Source organism: Saccopteryx leptura, chromosome 10 (assembly GCF_036850995.1).
Source record: "Saccopteryx leptura isolate mSacLep1 chromosome 10, mSacLep1_pri_phased_curated, whole genome shotgun sequence".
NCBI lineage: Eukaryota > Metazoa > Chordata > Mammalia > Chiroptera > Emballonuridae > Saccopteryx > Saccopteryx leptura.
Genome location: NC_089512.1, coordinates 4,476,230 through 4,503,898, shown reverse-complemented (window position 1 = coordinate 4,503,898; position 27,669 = coordinate 4,476,230). Strand labels below are relative to the sequence as shown.

The following is a 27,669-nucleotide window of genomic DNA, read 5'->3' as shown; positions in this document are numbered from 1 at the left end:
GAGCATGCCTGGGAGTGCAGGAGCAGGAAGAATGGCCCTGTGGTGGAATGGAGGGAATCGTAGGAGGTGAGGTTGGAAAAATAATGGGCTTCAGACCCCATAGGTCCTTGTAAGCCATTGTTGGGACTTTGTTTTGTTTCTATGATGAGGGTGGAAGTGTTTAGGGAGTTTTGAGAAGGATCAAGTTATCCAAAGGACCGTTTTAGCTGCTTAATGGAGAAGAGAAAGGGGGTGGCAGGAAGCGAGGCCCACCCGGCAGGTGCTAGTAGAAACCGAGAGGAGTGGCTGTCTCTCCTCCCCTGACCCACTTTTCCCGGACAACCTCAGGTGCTCCTGCTGCCAAGGTTCTGATTCTCCCAAGTCTCTTTTTCTTTCCAGCCCAAATCTGTCTCCTGAGTGGCAGGCTCCCATATGCAAAGACCCTTCCTCTGGCCACCTTCCACAGGCCCCTGGGGCTTTCTCTCCTCTTTCCTCTGAAGCCTTTGTCCCCTCCCACGCTCCTCTACGTCACCAGAAAGCCATGTGGCCACACTTCCTTGTGAGGGCAAAGGCCTTTCAGAGGCCACTGCTGATGTGTAAGTGAGCGGACCGCCTGTGCTGGCCCATAAATGCTTTGGGTATCATGAGCACATCATGATGGTGTCGTTGATCAGATTGACCTGTTTGTCGCAGCAGCTTGAAGGACTGGACGTGGGACAGGAGGTTTAAATTGGACGGGGTAATGGAACGGTGCCTTAGAAGGCAGTACAGGGCAGGGGGCCATGTTGGTGGGATTCTGAATAGCCCGGGGGACAGAGGGTGGGACATATAATTCTGACACATAATTCTGAAATTGTCACCTTTGTTACAAACAGTACATGTATCAAGTAGCCAGTATGTAAGGGTTAAGGTGCCATGTGGTTCACAGAATTTTAATATGGGAATTCAATTTTCTTCCATCTCTCTCAGGAAGTTTTTGTCCACCCCTTGTCATAATTTTAGAACTTAGCAGTCATTCCTTTGACTTTTAGTGGAGGAACTAGTTTTACTCTGGAAAATATTCAGTCAGAAGGGCGTGGGATTCTTTTTCCATGATCTTTGGTGTTTTTTTTTTTTTTTTATGACTTGTGTGTAAAGGAGCTTAAGAAATATCTTCATCTTTTGTGTCTAACTCTTATAAGTGGTTTTTAAAAATAATAATAATTGATACAGGGGAAACCAGTCTCCCGAGATCATATTATTCTCATATCATGCTTACATGTGGGAAAGAATCTTGTAAAAATCATTAATGTGAAACTCACCAGGCCAATGAGAGCTATTATTATTATTATTTTTTTTTTTATGAGAAAACCAACTTCAAAATGAAGGTTCACATGCAAAGCTGAACACAGTTAAAACGCAATTAAGCATCGCTCCTTGACACTTGAAAGCTCTCTTGACTTACTTATCGTCCTTAATAGATGTTGACGCAAGGCTTGCTGGGGGTGGGGGGCGGTGTGCTTGTGCCGGGGGAGGGGCTATAAACGCCCGGAGAAGGAGCTCTCCACCAGCCGAGCCACCTCCCGGTGGGTGGGGGAGGGCGGGCGGGAAACTGGACGAGGCAGGAAATCAGCAGAGTGGACCGGGGGAGGGGGAGACCTGGGGAGGCTGCTTGAAGGGAGGTCTCTCTGAGAAGATGGATTTGAGTTGAGACGTGCACTGTCTTCCAGGGGGAACAGAGAACCGTCTCCTGGACGGAGGCACCAGCAAGGGCAAAAGGGTTAAATTCAAGAAAGAGGGAGGCCAGAGTGGCAGCTGGGCGGTGACCTGGAATGACCGAGGCCTAAGACAGGTGGGAAGAGGCCAGGGGCTGGGTCGCATTTACCGGACTGTAAATGCCTTGGGAAGGGATTCGGGTTCCATTCTGAGCAGGATGGGAAGAAGGGTTAACGCAAAGGAATGATGTGTGTCTCTGCTTGAAAAGAAACAGGGGTCAACCGCAAAGAAAAGATACCACTTGAACCATTTTTAGGTGCCCAATTCAGTGACATTAAGTCTTTTCATGATGTTGTGCAACCGTCCCCACTACCCATGTCCAGAACGTTTTCATCGTTGCAAACGGAAGCTCTGTCCCCATTAAAACAATTACCGTGGCTGCCTTCCTTGGGAATCGTTGTCTGGTCCTTTCAATCACATGCACCATTATGACTTTTCTTAGAAAGTCTCCCTAGAGAGATGTCTTTCCACTGCAGGAGAGCCACGGTCGTGACTCCGGCAGTCCTGTCCCCAAACCTTCTCCCTACACCTGGGATCCAGGCTGGAGCCCGCTGAAGTACAAGCTGGGCGGGGGTAGGGGTAGGGGCTGGTGTCTGTTGGAAGAAGCAGGTGGTTCCCAGCACATGATCTATCCCCCTCATCTCAAACGTCAGCCACATCACTTTGGATAATAGCCTGGCAGTTTCTCAGAAAGTCACACAGAACACGGCCACATGACCAGCAATTCTGTTCCCAGGTATCTGCCCAAGAGAAACGAGAACGTTTCCACGCAGAGACTGACCACACCAATGTTTCCAGAAGCTGTATTCATCGTAGCCCTGCGCTGGAAACAACCTAAAAGTCCCCCAACTGATCAATCAATAGGCCCAATGTGGCAGGCAGGTCATGCAACGGAATCCTTTCCGGCACCAGAAGGGAGCACACGAGGGACACGGGCTGCACCGTGGCTGAGCCTCGGGAGCAGGACGCCAAGCGAGCGCATGTTGCGTTTGCGTGAAGTATCCGGAAAACGCAAACGTCGAAAGAGACAGAAACGGGATCGGGATCGGCGGCCGCCTGAGCCGAGGGGTGGGAGCAGAGATGTAACGGCACTTAGACGGAGTCAGGATGATGGTTGCTGCACTCAGTAAAGTTACTAGAAACCATAGACTCATCCACTGGACATGGTGGACTCGGCACTACGTAACACAGGCCTCCCGGCAGCTGGGATAAAATCCGACACGTCCTGCTCCCCGGAAGACAATAGGCGTTCTGCTGGACCAGTGCTGACGCCTTTAAACTGAGCAGCATGGGGGTGGGCACCTGTCCTAGTACCGCTGATGGGCCTTGCTCTGTCTGTGATGGTTTATATTTTTGAAAGGCTTTCGATCTCTCTATTTTAAAGGAAAGTAAATTGTTGAAAGCCTATGTTTGAAAAAAAAAAAGCATAATTAAGTTTTTCCCACTATCTGTGCAATTTTTATTTCCTTCGGTTTTTCTAATTAGGATTTAGGATCTGAAGTTCTTTGTGTGTGTGTGTGTGTGTGTGTGTATGACAGAGATAGAGACAGAGAGGGACAGACAGACAGGAAGGGAGAGAGATGAGAAGCATCAGTTCTTCATTGCAGCATCTTAGTTGTGCAATCGCTTTCTCATATGTGCCTTGACCGGGGGGCTCCAGCAGATCCAGTGACCCCTTGCTCAAGCCAGCAACCTTGGGCTCAAGCCAGCAACCTTGGGCTTCAAGCCAATGACATTTGGGCTTAAGCTAGTGACCGTGGGGTCATGTCTAGGATCCCACACTCAAGCCAGCAACCCCACGCTCAAGCTGGTGAGCCCGTGCTCAAGCCGGCAACCTTGAGGCCTTGAACCTGGGTCATCTGCATCCCAGTCTGATGCTCTATCCGCTGCGCCACCATCTTGTCAGGCTAGGATCTGAAGTCGTGTCTGCTCCCTGAACTGTTACGCCTGTCCCCAAGTACATGAATGTCCCCCAAGAGTATGACTGAAAGTTCCCTTCTTGGTGGTGTCAAGGATTTGAGGAATTTGTTTTTTAAACTTTCCAAGAAGCATCTGTTCCTCAGATTGGCTACAAGGTCCTGATAGATACGATGGGAGGGGGAATGCCTTTCCCGGATAACTCGGCCAGGATTTGCTACAATCCTGTGCTCGGCTGTTTTTAAAACCTATTAATGGCGGTCTTACTGGGCACGGTTAGGAAAAGAAGCTCTTTCCCGAAAGCCTTTTAAGAGGACGTATCAAAGCACTCGGAACAGCGGCTGCCGGCTGGGAGGCACTCCCGGGAAAAGGCCCCTGGGTGGTAGTTTGTAGAGTGTTGATGTCTTTGGGTTTTGTTTTCTCTCGACACAGTCCTTTCTTTTCTTCAAGAAGCAGAATGAAAACCATGGTCTAGGCCGGTTTGTGAAAGAACAGAGTGGTCCTCGCCGGTCACTGCCTACTTCATCGTCACTGACCGCAGACAGGGAGCCGGGCCGGGCAGTGGTTACGAGACTCGGGCTTCGGAGCCCGCTGTGCCGCAGCTAGCTCCGGTGACCTTGAAGAACGCAGTGAGCTCCTCTGAACCTTGTTTTCAGTAATGAGCCGGGGTTCGTCCTGGTACCTCTGTCGCAGGACGAGGATGAAGTGACAGAACGTGTGGAAAACACAGCACAGAGGAAAGAGAAAGCCAGGAGTGTTGGTGAGTACAGACCGACTGGGACTCCATGTGAGGAGCCATCCCGGTCTCGGCCAGCGAGCCAACCGTTCACCCCACAATTCTAAACCTTAGGAGACTGGTCAGTCTGGAAGTGATAAAAGCTCAAACTTTCTCCCCGGTAAGTGGACGCCGCTGTGGCGGCTTCCACGGAAGGCCGAGCGGCGTACTGTCACACTTCTCTCCTTTGGATTTACGCGCAGCTGGTGGAAGATTGGAAATCGGCAACGTTTACCTCCATGTCTTTGAACTTCCTCTCAGCAAACCTCCCCTCTCTCTCCCTCACGCCCCGACGACGTTGAAGCCGCTTCTCAGGACGTCGAGGGGCTTCATGTTGCCTCCTGTGGGAGAGTGGAAACTGTGACAGAACTATTTCACAGTCGCTCCTGTCAAAAGGGAGAGTCCATCCGCCCACACCCGGAGTCTGGGCTGGTCCGTCGTGACTCTCACTGACCCACAGAAGGTACCGGCAGTGATGGTATGCGAGTTCAGGAACGTCGTCTAGAGACCTTTCAGCTCCTGGACCGCCCTGCCACCATATACGAAGAAGAATTCTAGAACGTTAGACGACGAGAGGGGGAGGGGCCCAGACCTCCACTGTCCCCGCCGAGGGCAGCCCGGCTGACCCCCTGCCGCAGCCATGCGACTGAGCTTGGGGGGGGGGCCAGTGTGAGTCACACCATTGTGAGAAATAACAAACCATTGTTTTAAGCCAAGTTTTAGGGTGGCTTGTCACACAGAGAAGACTCTGTAATGAATACTCCTAGAACCTTCCCAAGGTGTCCCTGCCACTGCTGCACGCACATCTGTGCACACCCACACACTCACACGCATACCCACACACACGCACACCCACGCACATCCGCGCACACCCGCACACACTCATACACACACCCACGCACACACGCTCGCGCGCACACCCGCACACCCTCACCCTCACGAGCATCTCGCTGGCTCGGCAGCCTGTATCGGTGACTCCTGTGCTGACCCTGTCCCTGTCTTACCCATTGCTCACGGTAAACCCACTGCTCCCCTGCCCCGGCCTTCAACAGCCTCGCCGGCAGCTAATGGGCTGGAAAGCAAACTCACACTGTAATTCACGCTGAAGCATTAGTACCTGATGTGTGGCTTATCATTTTACCCTGCTTTAACCCAAAGGAATAGAGCTCCCGCAGATGAAGAAACATAAGCCCCAAGGCAGGCACCCGGTAGGAACCCTCCTGTGAACTGCTGACTCCTGGAAAGAAGGTAGAACCTTTCTGTAGAAGAAGACGAGGGAGGCGCCTCCCGCCTCTCAGCACCGTCCACCTGCTGCCAGGGCCGCACGTCCTTCCACCCGGCGGGGGCTTGAAGGGCCTGTGCTTGGGTCCTGCCCGCAGGGGTGCCATGGCTCTGCTCCAGTGGGTCTGGGTGTGGTCTGGTTCTTCATCTAACTGCTTAGTGATCCTGAGCCCCCCCACCGCCCCACGCAGAATCCAGCTCGGCTGAGGCAGAGTGGGCATCAGTGGGAGCAGCCTGGCACTCACACAGGGTAGCAACGTGGCAGAGGTGCACGGGTCAGCTTGGTGACGCCCAACTATCATTTGTCACTGATTGGAGGGAGGGGATTATACCTTCCCAACAGTCTCTAGATCAGTCTGGCCTCTCGGACGTATTGACCTCTAGCCCCTGGCATCCAAAGGGGGCTTGGAGAGGGGATCTGACCCACAGGCCAGGCATGCACATCCACCTCGACCTAGCCTATGTTTTAAAGCCCTCAGAGTAGGCTATTTAGAAACCTGTTTTAGCCTGACCAGGCGGTGGCACAATGGATGGAGTGTTAGACTGGGATGCAGAGGACCCAGGTTCGAAACCCCGATGTCGCCAGCTTGAGCGAGGGGTCGCTGGCTTGAGTGTGGCATCATAGACATGACCCCATGGTCATGGTCGCTGGCTTGAGCCCAAGGTCGCTGGCTTGAGCCCAAGGTTACTAACTTGAGCAAGGGGTCACTTGGCTCAGCTGGAGCCCCCTGGTCAAGGGACATATGAAAAAGCAATCAATGAACAACTAAGGAGCCACAACAAAGAGTTCATGCTTCTCATCTCCCTCCCTTTCTGTCTGTTTGTCCCTATCTGTCCCTCTCTGTCTTTCTGTCTCTGTCACACACACGCACACACACACACACACACACATACACATGCACACACACACACACACACACACACACATTCTGCTACTCCTTTTGCCAGTAAAGATCGTAACCTAGCAATTTACTTTATAATCTCTCACTTTTAAAATTTGTGGTGTATAAGTTCACACGGTACAAAACTGAAAAGGGACAAGAGCGTCTATAGTGACCTTTTTCCCTCCTAGACCTACGTTCTTGTCCCCTGGCCATCCAGCTTCCTTCCTCTTGAGCCCAGCTTTTAAAAAAAAAAAAAGTTTTTAATTGACGCAAAACATATTTATAGAACACAAAACCCATTATTTCAAAGTGTATTCAGTGCTTTTCAGTATAGTCACCATCACCCCCAAACGAAATCCTATACACTCCTCTCCCTCCCCCCCCCCCCACCCCCATGGATCTGCCTGTTCCGGACATTTCCTATAAACTGAATCCTGCAATATATGGCCGCTTGTGTTTTTGGCTTCTTTCATTGAGCATAATGTTTTCAAAGTTCATCGACATTGTAGCATGTATCAAAACTTCACTCCTGTTTATGGCTCAGTGATGTTCCATTGTATAGGAAGATGACATTTGTCCATCTGTTCACTCGTTGATGGACATTTGGGTTACTTTCTCTTCTTGGCTGTCATGAATAAGGCTGCTGTGTATGCTTGCGTCCAAGTTTTTGTGTGCACACGTGTTCTTGGTCCTCCTGAGCCCATTCCCCCGGAGGGGAACTGCAGGGCGGGCTGTGATTCTAGGTCACGCTCTTTGAGGAACTGTTACAATGGTTCCCACAGTCGCAGCCACATTTTACACCCCCCGCCAGCAATGCGTGGGGCTTCCATTTCTCTGCATCCTCAGCAACACTTACAGTTTATGTTTTTATTTATTTATTTTATAGCCTTCCTAGTGAGTGTTCGCTGCCAGGGTATGAGAATAACCTGATTTTCGTGTATTGATCTTGCATTCTGCAACTTGGCTGAATTTGTTTATTAGCTCTCATAGTTTTTTTGGGGGTGTGTGTGTGTGTGTGTGTGTAAGTGGAGTTCAAAATACAGGGTTGGCAAAAGTAGGTTTATAGTTGTACTACAAATAAATAATAATACAATAATTAATAAATAATAATACAAGAATGAGCCCTGCGTTCTGCATACTCACGACTTTTAAACCCACTTTCGCCCACCCTCTCACTGGCTCTGTTACCTGTGAAGAGAGGGCAGGTTTTTTTTTTTGTTTTTTTTTTTTCATTTTTCTGAAGCTGGAAACAGGGAGAGACAGTCAGACAGACTCCCGCATGCGCCCGACCGGGATCCACCCGGCACGCCCACCAGGGGCAACGCTCTGCCCACCAGGGGGCGATGCTCTGCCCATCCTGGGCGTCGCCATGTTGCGACCAGAGCCACTCTAGCGCCTGAGGCAGAGGCCACAGAGCCATCCCCAGCGCCCGGGCCATCTTTGCTCCAATGGAGCCTTGGCTGCGGGAGGGGAAGAGAGAGACAGAGAGGAAAGTGCGGCGGAGGGGTGGAGAAGCAAATGGGCGCTTCTCCTGTGTGCCCTGGCCGGGAATCGAACCCTGGTCCTCCGCACGCTAGGCCGACGCTCTACCGCTGAGCCAACCGGCCAGGGCCAAGAGAGGGCAGTTTTACATGCTCCCTTCAAATCTAATTTCTTTTTCTTGCCTGATTGCGGTAGTTAGAACCCCCCCCCCCCCCAGATGATGTTGAATAGAAGTGGGGAGAGTAGACATCCTTTATAATGTTTTGATCTTAAAGAAAAGCGTTCGTCTTAAATATGATGTCCGCTGTGGGTTTAGATGCAACCCAGAGGTTTTGTGCATTCTTTCAGAGATGGTCTATTTACATATAAGGAATATATAATTATCTAAAAAATATAAATATTTATGAACAGATACATTTTAAAGTAACTGTTAACCTATATACCCTGGTCCTTACCTTTCATTTTTTTTCACCTAACAGTATAGCTCGGAGAGCTTTCTAAATTAGTACTTAAATCATTTCCTTGTTATTTTAAGTGGTCGCATAGGCTCTGTATTGGGCGGGCAGACCATAATTAATTTAATCCATCCCCTGATGAAGGGTAATCTAACTACCAGCAAAATTGGTTATAGGAATTCAAAGCCAGCAAACACTTATTTAACCCCTACTAATCTGTGGGGCACTTATTTAACCCCTACTAATCTTTTTACTAACTTTAGTAAAAAGTTACTAAAGGAAATGGGGCCTGATGTCCATTCACTTCATTTTCTCACTCCAGTAAAAAAATAAATAAATAAATAAAATTAACCATATTTCTCCACACACTCAAGAGCGGAAAGAACTGTACAAGGAAATTCTGATAATAATTACCTAGATTCATCCGTTGTTAACATTTACCATCTTTATCTGTGAAGATGTGTTTATTTGCTGAGTCATGTGACATTGCATACTTCCTCCCATTTCACCTATAAAAAGATATTCTCCTCCTTAATTACAGCACCATGATTATACAGCGATCTAACTAACAATTTATCCCTAAAGATCATCAAATATCTGGCCCACATTCAAATCTTCCTGTTTATCTCCAAGATGTCGTTTTTAACTGTCTTTTATTTTTTTTGAAACTAAGTTTCAGTCAAGGTCTACACATTGCAATTTGGTTGGTAAGCTCTTTAGTCTCTTTTATCTAGAACAGTTCATATATATGTATATATATATATTTAAAAATATTACTGGCTTTCTGAAGAGACTAGCGAACTGACTTGTAGAACGTCCCACATTCCGGATTTGTTGGATTATTTTCTCATGGCCGGGTTTACCCTGTTCTTTTATCCCCAGGATCTTCTGTCAATTTGGAGGTTAACCCTAAAGGGCTTGGTTAGATCCTGGTTAAATATTTTTGGAAGGACAGTTAGTAGGCAACTCTATATACTTATTGCATCATATCAGGAGACTTATGACATCCGGTTCTTCCCTCACCGGTGATATTGTGGTGGATCGCTGGTTTGAAGTGGTGTCCACCAGAGCTCTCCAGTGACGAGGCACACTGTCCCCTTGCAAGCTCTGAAGTAGCCACTCCTTGAACCATGACAGAATGTCCAAGACTCAGATGTGGGGGGAGGGGTGGCCTGAAAGCCATTTGCTTGTTTTCTTCCTTGTATATCTCAACTCCAGCTAGTGGTTCGGACAACTCTCAGTACCAATAGACATTTAGAAGCAAGCGTGCAATAGACCGGGTGATGTTCTATAACTTGGAGGGCTAGGGCGTGGTCAGCTTCCTACTCTGGGATCAGTGGAAGGTCATTGCATTAGGAATCAAAGTCAGGGATTCAAATTTTAGTCTCTAATCTGCCATGAACTAGCCATGTGTCCTTAACTATGTAACCACTCTGGGCTCCGGTTTCTTCATCCAGGACTGGAGAGGGTCTTCAGAGTTCCCTATTCCCCTGATAGTTCATGACTCTATGGTTTCACTCCATTTCACTTGGTGAGCAATATTAGCTGGCATTTAGGAGATTTACAGTGTGGGAGCTTTCATTTCTCCCCCAAAGCAAACCACTTGGGTAGTTCAGTTAATCCCATGATCAGGAAATGCCTACTCCACGCAGGTCCTCAGTAAGTATTATTGTGAACCAAGATACTTGTTTTGATGAGCAGACTTTTAATTTGTTTTCATTATAATGTTTTATTCTTGTTGTTTCCTTTTCTTTCCCATCACCCAAGAAAATGGTTGGGTACCTAGGTTATGTTCTATTAGTCCTATGGGTTGAACTGTGCCCCTCCCCAAACCCCACCCCACAAAATTCCTGTGTTCAAGTCCTAGCCACCAGTATCCCAGAATGTGAACCTATTTGGAAATAGGGTCACTGCAGATGTAATTAATCAGGTTAAAGTGAGGTCACATGGGTGGGTCTTAATCCAATACGACTGGTGTCCTCATAAGAAGGGGAAGTTTGGACACAGAGAGTCACAAAGGGAGAAGGCCAGGTGAAGATGAAGGCAGAGATGGGAGGGATGCATCTAAAAGCCAAGGGGTGTCACAGATCCCCGGCAAACGAGCAGGAGTTGGGAGAGACTCAGAACAGCCGCTCCCTCGCGGCCCCAGGGGGAGCCCTCCCTGCCCACGCCTCGGGTCTTGGAGTTCTGGCCTCCGGAACGGGGAGACCACACATTTCTGTTGTTCCATCCACTTGGGTGAGCAGAACACTGTGTCACAACAGCCCTAAGAAACGAACACACTCGATGCCCCTAATGTGGTGATCGGTTCTTTGAGGGACGAACGGTAATTGCCGTTAGGAAAGGTAAAGAAACTGCAGGCTTTCCTCTTGTGTAGTCAGAACCCTGACCAGGTCGCAAAGGTCTATTTTTCCTTTTTCTTTTTGCAAATTCCGTCTCAAGTCAGACCCATTTTCGGAACCACTCCCGGGTACTCTGGTGCTGCTGTGTCTCTGGTAGGTCTGGGCACACGGGCGTGTGCACGTGCGCTCTCAGGCACGGACGTGTGGACGCTGACCTCATCCTTTCAGGCGCCGTGGCTCCATACCGAGGAGACAGCGAGAACTCATCAGCCTCGCGCTGAATTTAAATATCTTCGTTGTTTCAGCGCCCGTGTGATCATATCTACAACGCAAAATGTTGTAACCAGACTTCTGAGAAAAGAAAAAAAAATCTCAATAATTGCTCCCACTTCCTCTATGAATATACAGTAAGGTGTCAGCCATAGAAAGATACAAAGGGGCCCCGTTCGGTAGAAAAGTCCTCTGAAGAATCTACAGGATCTGCTACATATTTCCACCGTTCCTAAGTTTTGTCAGAACCTTAGAATATGGAGCTCTGATGACGCGTTAACATCAGTTAGTAGCCTGAAAAGCACACAGGTGCAAGGATGCTTCTGTTTGCTTCAGATGAGTGGCTTCCGAAAATGATACAGATCTACTGGTTTTATGAGCATCACTGCATGTAGGCTCGCGGCATTAATGGCTGTGTACTTTGGAATAATTTCATCACCTGTGCCCTGATGATCACTGTGGCTCCTTTCATTTTATAAAATGCTATCGCTCTAACATACACAACGGCAGAAGGAGACGGTGCTGGCATGAGCTTTTTCAAATACGGTCTGGCAAGATTGACATTCGGACGTAGTAAGCCTTTCTCGGTGATTTATTTTAAACAATAAGAGCCATCTTGCAAACCTCACAAACAAGTTTGATTTTTGTTGCAAACATTTGAATGTCCCTGTCTCTGAGTGGGTCGTGTGGCAAGGACAGAGCACTTACCCCGATGTGGGGATGAATTGGAAAGGGACCGTCCTGGGAGTTTTATACTTACTTACCGAGGAGGGCAGTTCACATAGATCTGTGTGTCTACAGTGAATGCCCCAGGCAAATGGAAGCAAAAGTCACTTATCTGCCTGAAAAAGAAGCTCATCTTGCAAAAATAAAGATTTAAAACAATTCTGTTCTGCAAAAAGTAAAATGAGGAACTTGTGTTCATGGCAAGGACTCCGATGGTTCGTGACTAGTTTAGATGTCACAGGGCCACAAAGAAACTCGCACACCTTGTGGTTGAAATTAGAGTGGTTTGCTTAGGCACGTAGTTTGGAGTGAAAAAATCGTTCCCCAGACGTTATGCACAACAACTTCTGCAGCGGTGCAGGAAGAGTAGAGACCAGGTTTACCTCTTCAGATTCGCAAAGGCAAACAGATGAAAACAGAAATGCACTCCCACAAGCCCAAAGAACGTCACTTTGACACTATCAGCCTAAAATAGGGCCTTCGCCTGCTCTCCTGGAAGCTCTAATAAACACAGGTGGAGGCATCCATCCGCGGGTAAAATTTATTCCATAACAATCGTCTTTTCTGTGGGGATGCTTCTGGAACTATCGGCACTTATCACACAGATGGTTCCAAAAATGACTCCACGAGACATAATTTATCTTTTCAAGCGTGCAGCCTAAGCACCCAACTCGAGCAGTTTTTTTATTTTTTTTTCTTTTTTTGTATTTTTCTGAAGCTGGAAATGGGGAGAGACAGTCAGACAGACTCCCGCATGCACCCAACTGGGATCCACCTGGCACGCCCACCAGGGGCGACGCTCTGCCCCTCCGGGGCATCGCTCTGCCGCAACCAGAGCCACTCTAGCGCCTGGGGCAGAGGCCAAGGAGCCATCCCCAGTGCCCGGGCCATCTTTGCTCCAATGGAGCCTTGGCTGCGGGAGGGGAAGAGAGAGACAGAGAGGAAAGGGGGGGGGGTGTGGAGAAGCAAATGGGCGCTTCTCCTATGTGCCCTGGCCGGGAATCGAACCTGGGTTCCCTGCACGCCAGGCCGACGTTCTACCGCTGAGCCAACTGGCCAGGGCCTCTAGCAGGTTTTTGAACCCAGAAGGAGACAAGCAGGACTGTGACTCGGTCACAAACATGAGAACAACTGGTGGTCCAGCTGAATCCAATTCCAGATGTTCTGATAATGATATGGCATCATAACGTCTGGCTTCAAAAATCATGTAAATAACATATTTAAAAAAAAATATTCCAGCGTTTTTATGCTCTCATTTGATATCTGTCAGTTTGGGTTACTCAAGACATCTGTCATTTTATACTGAACATTGTTCCCTTTAATTGATTTTGCTTAGATCCAATGACTTCTCTTAAAACCTGCGTGGAGTAGGGTTTTTGAATTAGGATAGTGAGTTTCTCGAAGTTCACATATCTGGCAGACAAAATTACTTTGAGATTTACTAGTCTATTTCTCCTATTATTTTATAGGTCGTTTGGGCTGCCAAACCTAAGCTCGGTGGAACTTTATAACCACGGGACGGATCTGCTGTTTATCACGGGGGACTATCCCTGCTGTGCTCATAGTGGCAGTCTGTCTGAAGACAGCCCAACACACGTTCTGACTTTAGACTCTTCTTCCCCTAAACTCTCCAGTCTTAGCAGATGTGTCGGACTCAGGATGACAATTGTTGAAAAGCAGCAGCTTAAAGACCCAAAGTTTGGCCTGACCAGGTGCTGGCGCAGAGGATAGAGCATTGGTCTGGGATGCGGAGGACCCAGGTTCGAGACCCCGAGGTCGCCAGCTTGAGCACAGGCTCATCTGGCTTAAGTAAAAAGCTCACCAGCTTGGACCCAAGGTCGCTGGCTCGAGCAAGGGGTTACTCGGTCTGCTGAAGGCCCGTGGTCAAAGCACGTATGAGAAAGCAATCAATGAACAATTAAGGTGTTGCAACAAAAATCTGATGATTGATGCTTCTCATCTCTCTGCGTTCCTGTCTGTCTGTCCCTATCTCTCCCTCTCTCTGATTCTCTCTCTACACCTGAAAAAAAAAAAGACCCAAAGTTTGTATATATCTGAGCAGTCCATAACCGTATCCCTGTGCCACCCAGCAATCGGAGAGGGCAAGAACAGGATTGCTCCTTTCCCACCTACGCACCTGAGGATGTGCTGCCCACACCTGTCTGAGGGTTAGGCGATGCTTACAGTGTGAGTGTGTGTGCGTGCGCGCGCACCCTCCTGAACCTGGGGTGAACTGTCCAAACTCCCTCCCTCCCTCCCTCCCTCCCTCCCTCCCTCCCTCCCTCCCTCCCTCCCTCCCTCCCTCCCTCCTTTTCTTCCTCTCAGCTCCAACATCCCTTCCTCTGGGAAGCCTTTCTCAACCAGCTCAGGACAGGCATGGGGCGGGGGTTCATGTTGCACATGTACAGGGGTGGGCGCCCCCCCCCACGTGCCCCTCTCACTGCCACCCCAGCACCCTGGGCTTGCCTCTTCCACTGACTTGACTCAGCTGAACGGCCACTGCCTGTGTCCCGTCCTCCTCCTTTCCTCAGGGGCCGGGACTCCATCTTATAAGGGTGAACCAGACAGCTGTCGGTGCTCAGGAAAGTCTCATAAAAACTCCGTGTGAGTTGCTGAAGTTGGTGGCCCTGTGTCTGGCACTGCCTGACGTCCTGCCCTGGTCAGCCAGTGGCCATGGCCTTGTGTCGGAAGAGGGACGCTGCTATAAGCCACAGGGGGCTTCCTACTGCTGGTCATTCACCTGTTACGGAGTCACCTCCTTCCGCGGCCCAGTTCCCTGGGTCCCTTCAGCGGGACAGGCCTGCCTGAGGGCCTACAGGGGGGGGGGGAGACAGGGGCTGAATGAAGAAGCCACGTGCTCCCGACTGGATTAGCCACAGGGTTAAAAATAAATAAGTAAAAGCACGTCGACCCCCTCCTACAACCTTTTCTTCTTTTTGAGGTGGACCTGTCAGTCCAAAGTTCAATCTTTAGTGGCTGAGGATGAGATAATCAATTAGGTCTGATTTGTTTATCTACTTAATATTCTATAAGTATTTGAGTACATATCAAAATCATTGAAATCAAAAAACGTTGGGTCTGTTTGGTGGAAAACAAACTCTTCTGCTGTCGTACAGTTTTCCATTAAAAAGAAAGAAAGAAAGAAAAAGAAAGAAAGAAAGAAAGAAAGAAAGAGAAAGAAAAGAAAGAAAACCCTGATTTTCTGAGTCCTGCCAACAACACTCTTAAAGTGTTAGTGCTAGATTTGCAAAACAGGCTTCTATTCATATTTAGAGGATATGCATATTCAGAGACTCATTATTCAGGAAATATTTGGTTATCATCCGACTAAGGAAAACGGTGGCTAAAAAGTAAAAGGGGTGGAAGGTAAACAGCGGAGAAAGCTGGGGGACAGAGCCGTGGCCACGGTAGGAACAGGGCAGAGAGGAAGAGGCCAGGAGGGCCGGGGCGTTTCTGTTTTGCTTTGTGTGCTCAACAGCCCCTGAAGGTCAGCTCAGTTTAAAGGACGTGAACTGGGTGCCCGGCGCGCCCAGGGCCAAACAGGCAACCTCTGTCCCCACGCGCTCAGAGGCGAAGAGGCAGGACAGTGGAGCAAGAGGCTTGACGCCCCAACATCTTCTCCTGCAGCCTGAGGGGGCCATGGCGCAGTTACGAGTTCGGACTTCTGTTCTGGAGGTGGGCTCTGATTGGTCTAAGCCTGGGATGGTAGTCCCGCCCCCCATGAATGATTGGTCCAGACACCCAGCTGTAAACCTGCCATAATAGCACTCCTCAGGCCACAGCAGTCGGTTCAGGTATGACTGTGTGACCCCATTTAGGCCAATGACACACAAAGGAGAGTTTTCCCCCGAGGCTTGGGGGGAGTGGGGGTGGGGAGAGAGTTCCCTGGCGCCTAGAATCCAGTAGAAGGTTCTCCCCAGAGCCCCAGGACCCTGCGGTCTAGCCTCGTGCTATCTGAGGCTAAAAGTTGTGAACAAAGATGGGGCGTGTCCCTAACATCACAGAGAAATGGATGGAGAACCCTGATAAGCCTTGCCTGAACCTGCGCTATTACTTCATTCTAGTTACATGGGTGGGTAGATCTTTCTTATTGTTAAGGTGATTGGCGCTGGCTTTCTCTTTCTGGCTGATGCCGCTGATAAGCGAGCGCGCTGACATTTCAGAGCGTGTGTGAGAATTGTGATCCATTTTAAGTTCACAGGAACAGAGATCGAAGCCGAGCCCAGCAGGGGTGCGCTCCGGTTACTCGTTATCAGAAAGGGGTTCATAATAAAGCGATTTACCAATTAGAAATTCAGCTAGGCCAACAAGAATGAATAAACACCCAAACGGAACAACATAGCAAACATTAAGTAAGAGAAACCTAAGTTAGAAATGAATCATAGAACTTGAGAGTTGGGAGAGATCGCAAAGCTTAGATAGGAAACCCCCTAAATCTCCTAGATGCAGAAACAAGCCCGAGAGGGTAAGTGACTTACTTGTGCGTGGGTCACAGAACCGAGCTGACCAAGGGGGAGGACCCAGCTTTCTCGGATTCCAGACGGGGTTCTTTCTGTGGCGTTACCTACTTTCCTCGCTTAAGATAGGAAACGTAATAGGAAAATGGTATTTTCAAATGTCAGCCTCGGAAGAAGAGTGAGGAAAATACCGCATTTTCATTGAACAGGGGATTTAGGAAGCTCATAATAGAAATTTTGGATATTTTGTTTTTAAATAAGACCGTGGCCTTTACCGAAAGGTTGAGCATATGCTACAGAGCGGAGACACCTGGGTAGCACCGTTGCTAGGAGCCCCACCTAAAGCAAGGCGGGCCAGTTCCACCCATTCCCACCCACGCCCTGACCCCCCCCCCCCCCCCAGCTGTCAATCAGCTGCTCTTGCTAGAGTTAGACGATACATTTTTTTTTTTTTTTTTACAAGATCAGGACTCCACCCCAAAGGGGTAAGATGGGTAGCGTGTTCAGCCTGGTGTCCGCCCCAACGTTGGCGCTAAGAGACACTTTTCTCTGGACTCTCCCGCATAGTCCGTGAGGCGGGAGATTCCCGTAGAAAATGTATCTTGCTAAAATTGCAATAAAATGGGCCTCTGGAGCTGGAACTGTGTTCTGGTCTCAGGTGTTTCAGTGGCTCTAAAATCTTAGAAGCTGATGCCTTCTCTGAGCCTCAGTTTCCCCACCTGTCCAGCCAGTGCCCCCCAATGCCTTTTGGAGGGCTCTGAGGATCCAAGGAGCGACTGGTGGAGAAAGAGGACGGGAGATGAATTAATTCCACCGCCCTGTTATCACGAGCTACGTTATGTCCTCGGGTTCAGAGGTCAGGGGCTGGGGAGCAGCGGAGCGATTTCCTCCGGTGTGTTAGGGACGGGTAGTCAGGTAGCCTTACCCCTTCCTGAGAATGGCGAGAGTCCGCCTCCAGTAGGGAGACTCAGAATTACAGCCACAGAATTTGCTAGATTTATTCAGTAGCCGCCCAATGAAGCTAAGGGTGAACACGGCCTTCTACCATCTCTCCTGACATGAGGCCCGAACGCGATGAAACGTTATAGAAAATGCCGGGAGAGATGAGTAGAAACAATGCAGCCAGATGAAGCCCATTTAGAAAGCCGGTGTTCAGTGTTTGCCTCTTAGCTCAAGGAAAGAAGCCTGTTCAAAGAATGACCAGAAGCCCCATGAAAGAAGTGGAAATTGCGCCCTCCGGATTTGCATTCACGCTGCAGCCGTCCACCACATCACTCTCTTTTTCCAGACCTTTCCTAAATCCTCCCTCCTCCTGAGTGTGTGAGCCCTGTGGCTTGGCTACTTGAGGCATTTGTTCACACTTAGCTGTCCCCAGGCATTTGCTCACCCGTAGGTAGAGCCTCTGGGGTTAAGAGCCTAAGCGAGGGGTGTCTCTGTCTAGCCAGGAGGACTCTACACCTTATGATCTCCTGCACTGCATTAACATTCTTTCTATACTTTGCATGTTTGACCGTTTGCCGCATTCCACAGAGGGATTTGAAGCAGTTTAGACAGATATAAAGCTCTGTCCGAGAATAAAATAAAGTGAGTTTAGGGAAGGAAAAAAAAAAATACATGCATAAGAAAATGGCATCAACTGCCAGACCTAGGTGCCCAACAGTCCTGCTTAGTTGGCAAAAGTGTGTGTGTGTGTGTGTGTGTGTGTGTGTGGGGAGGGGCGGATAAAAGAAAAAGAAAAGGTAAAATAAAAAGACTCCAAGCCTCCTGGAAGCCAGAGCAAAGTCCATCTCTGCTGCCTGGCGCTTGGCACCTGGCTTCGACTCAGCAGCCGCGGCTTGTGCTGGGCTGCAGGGAGGGGTGGAAGGCAGCTATTCTAGCGGAAGCACTGAATTGCCCCCTGAACTCTGAATATTCACTTTTCAAACATCCGTCACCCACCCACCGAGCCCAGTGCAGTAGCGGCTGAACGTCTCCAGAGAGTTCTGCGCCTGCAGATTCACCCACCCCAGGTGAAGTGCAAATAGCCAAATCCAAAGTCCACGTCTGCTCCCACGGGAGGAAGCCGCCGCTTGCTGGGAGAGTCTGCTTCCCCACCCCCCCTTCCCCGGGCAACTGCTTGTTCCAGCTCTGCTTTTTCCCAGCTGCAGTCCTTGCTCCAACTTGCTCCAACTTACTCCTAGGGGCTAATGCTGCTCCTCCCGCCCCCAGAAGCCTAGTTATTAGGTAAATCTGTTTTCTCATTAATCAATTATCTTCCTTTGGACACTAGCTAATCTGAAGAAAAGTGAGTTAGTTGATTCGGTGGGAAAAACAAGGGTTTAAATGATTGCAATAAAGTGTTTTTATTGCATGAAAAGGGCTTCTTTGGACGAGAGTCGAGTGGTACGTGTGAATGGTGCAGGCGGCCGTGGAGTTTGGGGGAGTTTTGGGGGAGGGTCTTGGCCTTTGGGTTCCGGCCCTCGGGAGCCTCCCCTCCCTCCAGGTGTTCCTTTCTGACAGCCGGGCTATGTACACAACCTTGTTCCTTGTTGATAGAAAGGGTTGTGAAATAGGTGGCCAGGAGGAGTGCACGGGAGATTGAGATACACAAAGTAGGCCAAGCACGAGTTAGCTCTGTCCACAGACAGTACGTGGTGACGACCACTCTTAAGTCATCATCTGCCTTAATAATGTTTCTTTCTTTCTTTCTTTCTTTCTTTCTTTCTTTCTTTCTTTCTTTCTTTCTTTCTTTCTTTCTTTCTTTCTTTCTTTCTTTCTTTCTTTCTTTCTTTCTTTCTTTCTTTCTTTTTTTTTTAATCATGGGACCTTAATTCAACCTCTACAGATTGTTTGTTTAAAACTATTTGGTCTATCTAACAACCGGTGAGACATGATGAGGCCCTTTCAAAGAAAATTCTTGAGTTCATTGACACAGACGAGCATGTTGAAATTACATGAACGTGTCATCACTTTTATTTTGGGCGCCGTTTCCTTCTCTTGTTTGGATCTGCTGTTTGACTTTTCGCCTTGCCAACCCAGATTCAACTGTCTTCAGAGCTGTCTTCACTTATATCACTTAAAAAAAACAAAACACAACAACCCAGCTCTTTCTTTGGATAATGCCGCAACCTGGGGAATTCAGGCGACATTGTCTAGTGGTGCTACTGACTCGTGTGAAGTCGTCAGAAGAGTAAACCACCTCCCTGTGGCTCACTAGGTTTTGTAGCAGGGTTCACACACACGGATGCTCTTTGGGGTGTAGCAGTAATCCCGTCTGTTTTTCTTTTTTTTTTAATTTTTTAATTTTTTTTATTTTTTTATTTATTCATTTTAGAGAGGAGAGGGAGAGAGAGAGAGAGAGAGAGAGAGAGGAGAGACAGAGAGAGAAGAGGGGAGGAGCTGGAAGCATCAACTCCCATATGTGCCTTGACCAGGCAAGCCCAGGGTTTCAAACCGGCAACCTCAGCATTTCCAGGTGGACGCTTTATCCACTGTGCCACCACAGGTCAGGCCTGTCTGTTTTTCTCTCCTGTTCTTGGTCATATAGAATGTGGAGGATGTGCAGGGACTGTCAATTTACTAAAATTCGGCGCATCTTTAAAATGAACCTCCTATCAACGATAGTTCCGTGATTTCTGTGGAAGAATACAGTTGAGGAAAAGAAACTGTAAGTCTACAGAGCCGATCTGTTGGAATGTTGTCTGTAGATTCTAATTTCTTCCCTGTCCATCTGTTGCTACAGATTTACAAATAAAAAAAGCAAGCCCTTTTGGCTTTCGCAGCAGCACGACGGCCGTCAGCAAGACCTCGTGCCCGATGAAAGGCGGCAGAAAGGGGGCCAAGAAGAAAGTGGTCGATCCATTTCCCTAGGAAGACGGGTGTGGCGGGAAAGCCCCAGCTCGGTCTGATGTAAGAAATACCCAACAAACACTGGCCGCGAGAACTCAAGGACCCCAAACCGCATCTGATGGTGTCAAAGGTTGTGTTTTTGAAGTGAGCCTAGCAGATCTGCAGAATGTTGCATTTTAGAAAAAAATTCAAGCTAATTACTGAAGATGTTTAGGGCAGAAACTGCCTGACAGATTTCCACGGCATGGATCTTACCCGTGACAAAGTGTGCCCCGTGGTCAAAACCTGGCAGACCACGGCTGAAGCTCATGTTGATGTCAAGACTGCTGATGGTTACTTGCTTTGTCTGTTCTGTGTTGGATTTACTTTTTTAAAAAGCACACACACACACAACAATCAGATTTGGAAGCCCTCTTGGACTCAGCATCAACAGACTGGCCAAATCTGGAAGAAGATGATGGAAATCATGAATTGAGAGGTGCAGACAAATGACTTGAAAAGTGGTCAATAAGAACCTGGCTGGTTGGCTCCGTGGTAGAGCATTGGCCCGGCGTGTGGAAGTCCTGGGTTTGATTCCCGGTCAGGGCACACAGGAAAAGCGATCATCTGCTTCTCCACCCCTCCACCCCCTTTCCTCTTCCTCTCTCTTTTCCCTTCCTACAGCCATGGCTCAATTTGTTCTAGCAAAGTTGGCCCTGGGCACAGAGGATGACTCTAGTCTAGGGCCTCACCTCTGGTGCTAAAATAGCTTGGTTGCTGAGCAACAGAGCAATGGCCCCAGATGGGCAGAGCATCGCCCTCTAGGGGGCTTGCTGGGTGGATCCTGGTCGGGGTGCATGCAGGAGTCTGTCTGCCTCCTGGTCTCTCACTAAATTAAAAAAAGAAAAAACAACTGGTCAGTAAATTGATCCCAGAGAGCAGTGGAAAGGACATAGAAACAGCCTGACAACCTATGTACCTGCTCCGCGATGTCTGTTAGGAAGTCAGAAGGCTGGAGAGGCCCTTGACCACCGTGGGAAAGCTCACGGAGCTGCCTGGTGCAGGCCCAGGTCTGGGAACCCTCGGGGGATGAGACAGGCACTAAGGTCAGATGCGCTGAATGATACGAGCCCCCAGTCCAGGAGTGTGTTTGAAGTTCAGACTTTTAATGGCGACACATAAAAAAAAAACCTATTTGTGATATTTAATAAAAATAAAAGCCATTACTATCAAAGCAGAATAACCAAAGAGTGATTCTCTCCAGTTCTGGAGCAGGTTAGACTATGTTGTCTTCATCTGAGGATGTCCCAGGTCAGTGGAAACCTGTATGTCTCCGTGAGCTAGATCATTTTATGTTATTTTGTAGATAAGGAGAATGATGCACCGGAGAGGTTCATAACGTCCTGGGGTCAAGGGTCAGAAGTATGATTGCTACCAAGCCGCAGCGATAAGAGATTCTGAGGTTCCGACACCGAGAGGAAGCTTATTTGACAAAAGGCGATGCAGGTTGACTGCTTTTCCTCTTATTCTCCACATTTCCTGCCACTGAGTAACCAACGCCGTGTGGGCTCAAAAACAAGTTTTGAGCTGTCTTGCTCTCCCCAGAATTTCATCTGTAAAACAAGGGATTGTAATACTAATACTTGCCTCCTGGAGTTGTTTTGAGGAGGAAATGAGAAAATGTGAAGACCTTCTTACAGACAGGGGCGCTTAGTAGGTATTCAGCAAATGTTAACTACTATTATATCATAATTATGCTCAGCTCATGAAAGAAAGACATGGAGAACTTCAATACCCCTGACTCAGGATAGGTTGAGAGAATGCCTGCCACAGGGCGTTGACTTTGAAAAAGAGAGTTTCCATTGTTTCTTCCAAAACACTGCAAGGGATAAAAATGCTTTTTCTGTCGCACCAGAAATTCCATCATGTATTATCGTCTACTATTTATTCTTATTGTCGATCTGCTACCTATCATTTATATATACCTATCACCTCCCATTATCTATTTCTATCTGTTATGTATTATCTGTTTTGCAAGAATAAACTTTTATCCTGTGACTGTCCCATTCACCCACGGCCAGTTGACAGGGGTTTGCGACAGTCTCAGAGGGACGCCAAAGAAGAAATAGCGAAGTGGTAGCCCGCAACCACTTATGTAAATGTGCCAATATCTGATGGGGTTTTTTGACCCAAATAAATGGCATTTCATAAAATTCTACCCGATAGACTGTGAATCCAGACACACTCAGCCTGGGAATGAAAACCCAAAGCAGACAGTATATTTTCTACCATTTCCACTCACCTACTTCCAAAACGTATGCAACAAACATATAGCACCAGGTTTGTTCAAACATGGTTTGAGCACCAGGGTTGTTCAAAGTTTAAAAAGTACAATCAATTCAGTACAACCTCAGTTTGTTGCATTTTCCATCTTCAAAAGCCAATTTAGAGATAGGAAATGATATGTTCTAGATATGAAATGTAAGTAAACATCAAATGATATATTTTTTAAAATTGTGGCACTCAAGCCCACTGTCTGTTTTATTTCCCCCTCAGAATCAGTTGGGTTTTTTTTAAGCCCACTGTCTTTTAACGAGGCAAAGATATTTTAAACATTTACTATAGATCCGATTTACTTTTTACAGGACAAGCTTATTTTTAATCAAATTCTCTGCTATCTTAGACTATATATCCTTATCGTGCATTAAGTAGCTCGAGTTTCGAAGAGAATGTTGGCAAGAAAACTTTATAACTTCCTTCTTGCTGTTTTCTGCTTCCTTAAATGGTCACCTAGCTAACCGAACTTTCTATTTGAAAATTATGGCTTCCCTGCCCAAAGGGAGAAGTCAACATGCTGTAATTAACGCTGTCTAGAGGCTGGGGTTATTACACCTGTCCATCTCTCTGCCGCACCACCGGAGAGCCATCCATTATAGTGTGAACGCACTCCCCCAAGGCACATGGACCTTCAGCCCGCTGATAAAAAACCACGACGCGCCCTCCCACGCACAATTAAATTTCACCGAAGTTCACAGGTTTTCAGAGGTGACATCTTTAAGAACAATCTCATCCGCAGAAGTTTCCTAAATCACACAGCAGAAAAATTATCAGCAACACCAGTCAACGCGACTCTCCGCTGGGTCTCCTCAGGAGAAACAGGCTGGAATAGTAACCTGAGGTTGTCTAAAAAGGGCTCCCTGTGGCACTTTTGCTGGAAAAAAAAAAAAAAAAAAAGATAGTAAACCAGACAGCTGCTGGTATGGAAACGGGCTGTCTGAACCGGGGCTCGGTTAGATCTGTTACCAGGGGAGGACCACGCAGACTGAGGAACGTGCTGCAGGAAATGACTAAACGCTTAATGCTTATAACTCTGCTGCACTCCTGGGGCCCGGAGGAGGAGGGGGTGGGTGGCGGTGACAATGGCCCTGTGTGGGCACTGAACGGTCACCCAGGTCAGCGAGACCTGAAAGGGACCACGTCTTTGTCCTTCTTCCTTGGGCGTCGGGCATTATAAATATTAACTTGTCTAACTAAGATCCTGCTTCGGAGCAATCGTGGACGGAACAAATGAGAGATTTCGCAACACCTTAAAAAAACAATCCTATCCGTGCGGCAGAGCTAGTTTTATGATCCCACTTCCTAAAAGAGCCACGCCGCACGCCGCTGGCAGAGTCTCGGTCGAGGCGGCGGCGTTTGGCCCTCGGATGACGCCAAGGGGGTGCACGCAGGGGTTTGGCAGGGTCACGGGGCACTCAGGCCGGTTTCACCTGCGTCTAGCTGTGTGGAGTTTTGAGACAAAATAAACGCAGATACTATAGGGTGTAATTTCTGCTCAAAGTACAAAAAGTTAAGATGTATATATATATATAAAGGTAAGAGTGCCAAAAACCAATCTTTTGCAATATTGGAAAGTGGAAGAAAGCATTCTCTATGACAAATACTGCTATTTTAAAATCAGTACAACAGTTATCAATGACCCCAAAACGTCTGCACGTGCAAACTAAGTAGTTACCCACATAATTCAGGACCGTGGGTGACAATCCAAGAAACATCTCCTAGGCCAGGGGTCCGGCGAACTGGGGCCTGAGGACCACACGGAGCCCCGCCCCCCCCGCCCCTCCCCCCCGCCGACCTGGGAGCTGAGGATGGTTTTATATCTTTAAAGAGTTGAACCAAAGAAAGCAAAGAAGACTCAACAGGGACTGTTCATGGCTCACAAAGCCGAAAAACGTTGACTAAACCGGCCTCTGGACAGGGAAAGTTTGCCCACCCTGGCCGGTTTTTCATCTCGAATGGCAAAAACATGACGAAAACCTTCCCTGCCCTCCAGTGGCTGGTGCTCTACACAGAGGGGCACAGGGCTAGTCAGCCAGACCCAGAGAAGATGGCGTCAGATAAGGCCATCAAAGACCCGGGGTGGGGGGGGGGACAGGGGGTGGCTTTTAGGGAGGTGATTTGTGATGAACCTTCAGATAAGAAGAGCTGCTGAAGGATCGAGGTGGGTGGGGTGGGGTGGGGTGGGGAGGGGGTCGGAGGAGAGAAGGCAGGGGTGTGTTCTGGGATCGGTGGGTGACTCACTTGCGGAAGCACCCGGTGGCTAGAGGGGGCCTGCTGGGTGGGGAGAGGGGCGGGTGGTCCCGGGGAGGCCATGGCAGGGCGTTTGTGCGGTGGGGAGAGAGGGTCTCTTCTCTTGGGTGCCCAAACAACAACGCACGCTTTTACTTCAGTGTCTGATGTAACCGTCCTCTCTCACGCTTACAGGGAAGTGCTTGGGTGTAATCAGTGAAAAACGAAGGAGATAGTTCCGGGGAGGCTGAGCATCTGGTAAATAAATGACTTTTGGCCGTGAGTCAATGAATAACATTAATATATGCGGTTACCAAGTCATCTCTAATCAATGCAGCGCTGCAGGCTTTCAATCCACTCGTCAGAATTTTCAAAAGTCCTGTTTTTATGGCAGTTCAAAGAGAGGCGAGGCCACCGAGGAGGAGGTCGGCCGGCCGCCAGCCAGCGGGGCCGCCCGGAACAGCGCGTTCTGCCCCCGCCTGTGCCCCTGACTCAGGGCACGTCCTTGGGCAAGGCGCCTGACGCACTCAGTTACCTGGGCGATAAAATGGGGATAACAGACATTAGCCACCTCGTCGGAGGATGAGGAGGAACCCTTGTCTGCAGAGAGCTTTCGAGATAAGGGCTCCTGGGAACGGGATTGGGGCAGGGCATCTCAAGAGTTTAAAGGAAAAAAAAAAAATGAGATTTTTTTTTCCGAATTAAAATAGGATGTTATTTACAGCTTATAGGCACCAAGAACTTTGTAAAAAACGGAAATGATTATCAGTGATAACACAGAGCCTACAGCTGGCTGAAGGGGCCACAAACTGCTGGCAGAACTCTGTGCCGGTGTGTTCTAAACTCATGTTCAGACCCCAGCGTGTTGGTTTCAGGCGGCAGAGAGAACTGGAGATCAGACAGGACCGCCCCATGGCCGCTGTGGCTGCTCTTCCAAAGCTTGCAGCATCTCGCCTGGTTCTGCCCTGAGTGCTGGCCAGTCGTGAAGGTGCAAGAAGAAGGGGCTCTGTCTTAGAGAGGGGCTGTGGTGGGTAGGCACAGACTGAGTGGCCCGGAGCTAGCAGGCTGTCACTGGCCCTGGGACGCTGAGGGGAGAGACTCAGGTTTCTAAAGGCTGTTGAAGAACCAGCCCACACAGCACACCTGGAGCAGACCACGGGGGGAAGGAAGACAAGATCTGCTCTGCTCTGCAAAACTTGGCTGGCGACATCTCTCTTAGGATCCTCCTGAGAAGGCTTGGCCTTTTCCTCCTCGTCTCGTCCCCTCCTCCTGTCCCTGTCTGTCTTAGAGATATCTCTGCCTTCTAGTCGGCCAAACAAGAGAGACAGACCAAAAACGGTTCAAGTGGCAATTTGCTACTTCTTGGGAGGACAGTGGCTCCAGACCACAAAGCCCCAAGTCTGACCCTGGCACTCTGTGGCTACTGGTGACTCATCTTGATCATTATCAGAGTGAACCTTCTCTATGGGTTTGAAGATAACTGATGAGTGCAAAGAAAGAACTTCAGAGGTGCATGCCTAATAATCGGCCGTCTGACTGCCCTGTTGACTCTTGCTTGGTTCTCTGAGTCTTCCTGGTCCGTGTAAGACAATATGCTTGTCTGTGCCGCCCGCGGGGGCTTGGGAAGAAACATAGATGAGCCGGGTTCGGGCCCTTGGAGGGTGCTGCCAGTGAAGGCGAAGGCAGAAGGTCCAGTCAGAGGAGACTGTCTGGAACAGGAGAAAGTGCCTTTGGATGAAATCTTGATTTTTCTGTAGTTTTTTTTTTTTTTAATTGAGAGGCAGGGAAGCAGACAGACTCCTGTATGCACTCCAACCGGGATCCACCCGGCATGCCCCTTATAGGGTGATGCTCTGCCCATTGGGGCCAGTGCTCCATTGCTTGGGCAACAGAGTTATTTTAGCACCTGAGGCAAGAGGCCATGGAACCATCATCCTCAGTGCCTGGGGCCAACTTGCTCAAACCATTTGAGCCATGGCTGAGGGAGGAGACCAGAAAGAGAGAGAGAGAGAGAAGTGGGAGGGAGAGGGGTGGAGAAGAGATGGGTGCTTTTCCTGTGTGCCCTGACCAGGAGTCAAACCCAAGACTTCCACACGCCTGGCTAATGCTCTACCACTGAGCCAACTGAGGGCATGGCTTTTTTTTTTAATCACAGGATTGGGAAGTCACTGGGACTGGGCGGCAGCCGTACGGCCTTTCTTATTTTATGGAGCTCTCTGTCCACTGAGGTCCCTGCCACCCCCTCCATCTATCACTTTTCATCCCTTTTTTTCCCCCTCAGGGTAAGGGACACGTCCCAGAAAATACACCTCTGTGACTTAGCATGGCATCAAGGCTGTCTGAGCCTTCCCAGGGTTCCAGAAGGAAGCACTGACTTGAATTCAGCTGCTGAAACCATTAGTCTCTAAGCAGACAGCTTAGAACTTCCTTCAAGTAAGCACACACGTTCTGGAGGGGAAATCAGCTTGTTGGTAATTGATGCAATTTTTCAGCTAATTAGTTATTCTTCTGGTTGTATGTGGTCTTTTGAGGCTGATAATCTCCTAAATTAATCTCCATGTTAAAGTGAAATGGGAACAAGACCAAATTTCTGTTCAGTGAAGCTATGTACTTGCTGATGTTGAAGTACTTCTAGATCCATAGTAAATATCATGGAGGAATGAGCTATAATTCTACTCCAACGGTGTGTGTGTGTGTGTGTGTGTGTGTGTGTGTGTATCAAAGTTGTATAAATGTGCATCAAACGTCCCATTGGTCACAGCAGCACTATTCACAATAGTCAAAAATTGGAAACAGTTCAAATGTCCACCAGCCGTAGAATGGATCGAGAGAATGGACTATTGCAGAGCCACAAGAATGAATGAACTGCTGCCACACACAACATAGATAAATTTTACAAATGAAATGCAGAGCAGAAGAAGCAGACACAAAGGGCCATATTCAGGAATCACTGATACGAAGTTCATAAACAGC

At 48.6% G+C, this 27,669-nt stretch overlaps 1 long non-coding RNA gene and 1 pseudogene across 1 annotated transcript; one reads left to right on the top strand and one right to left on the bottom strand.

The window, feature by feature from the left end:
- Positions 1–19,819: 19,819 nt before the first annotated feature.
- LOC136382085 (uncharacterized) lies at positions 19,820–24,873 on the bottom strand. Its single transcript, XR_010747189.1, has 4 exons — positions 24,709–24,873; positions 21,110–21,743; positions 20,883–21,019; positions 19,820–19,937 (listed from the first exon to the last, which is right to left on the bottom strand). It is a non-coding gene; the product is annotated as an uncharacterized lncRNA (long non-coding RNA).
- On the top strand, positions 19,925–20,693 carry LOC136382084 (small ribosomal subunit protein eS1-like; annotated as a pseudogene).
- Positions 24,874–27,669: the final 2,796 nt, after the last annotated feature.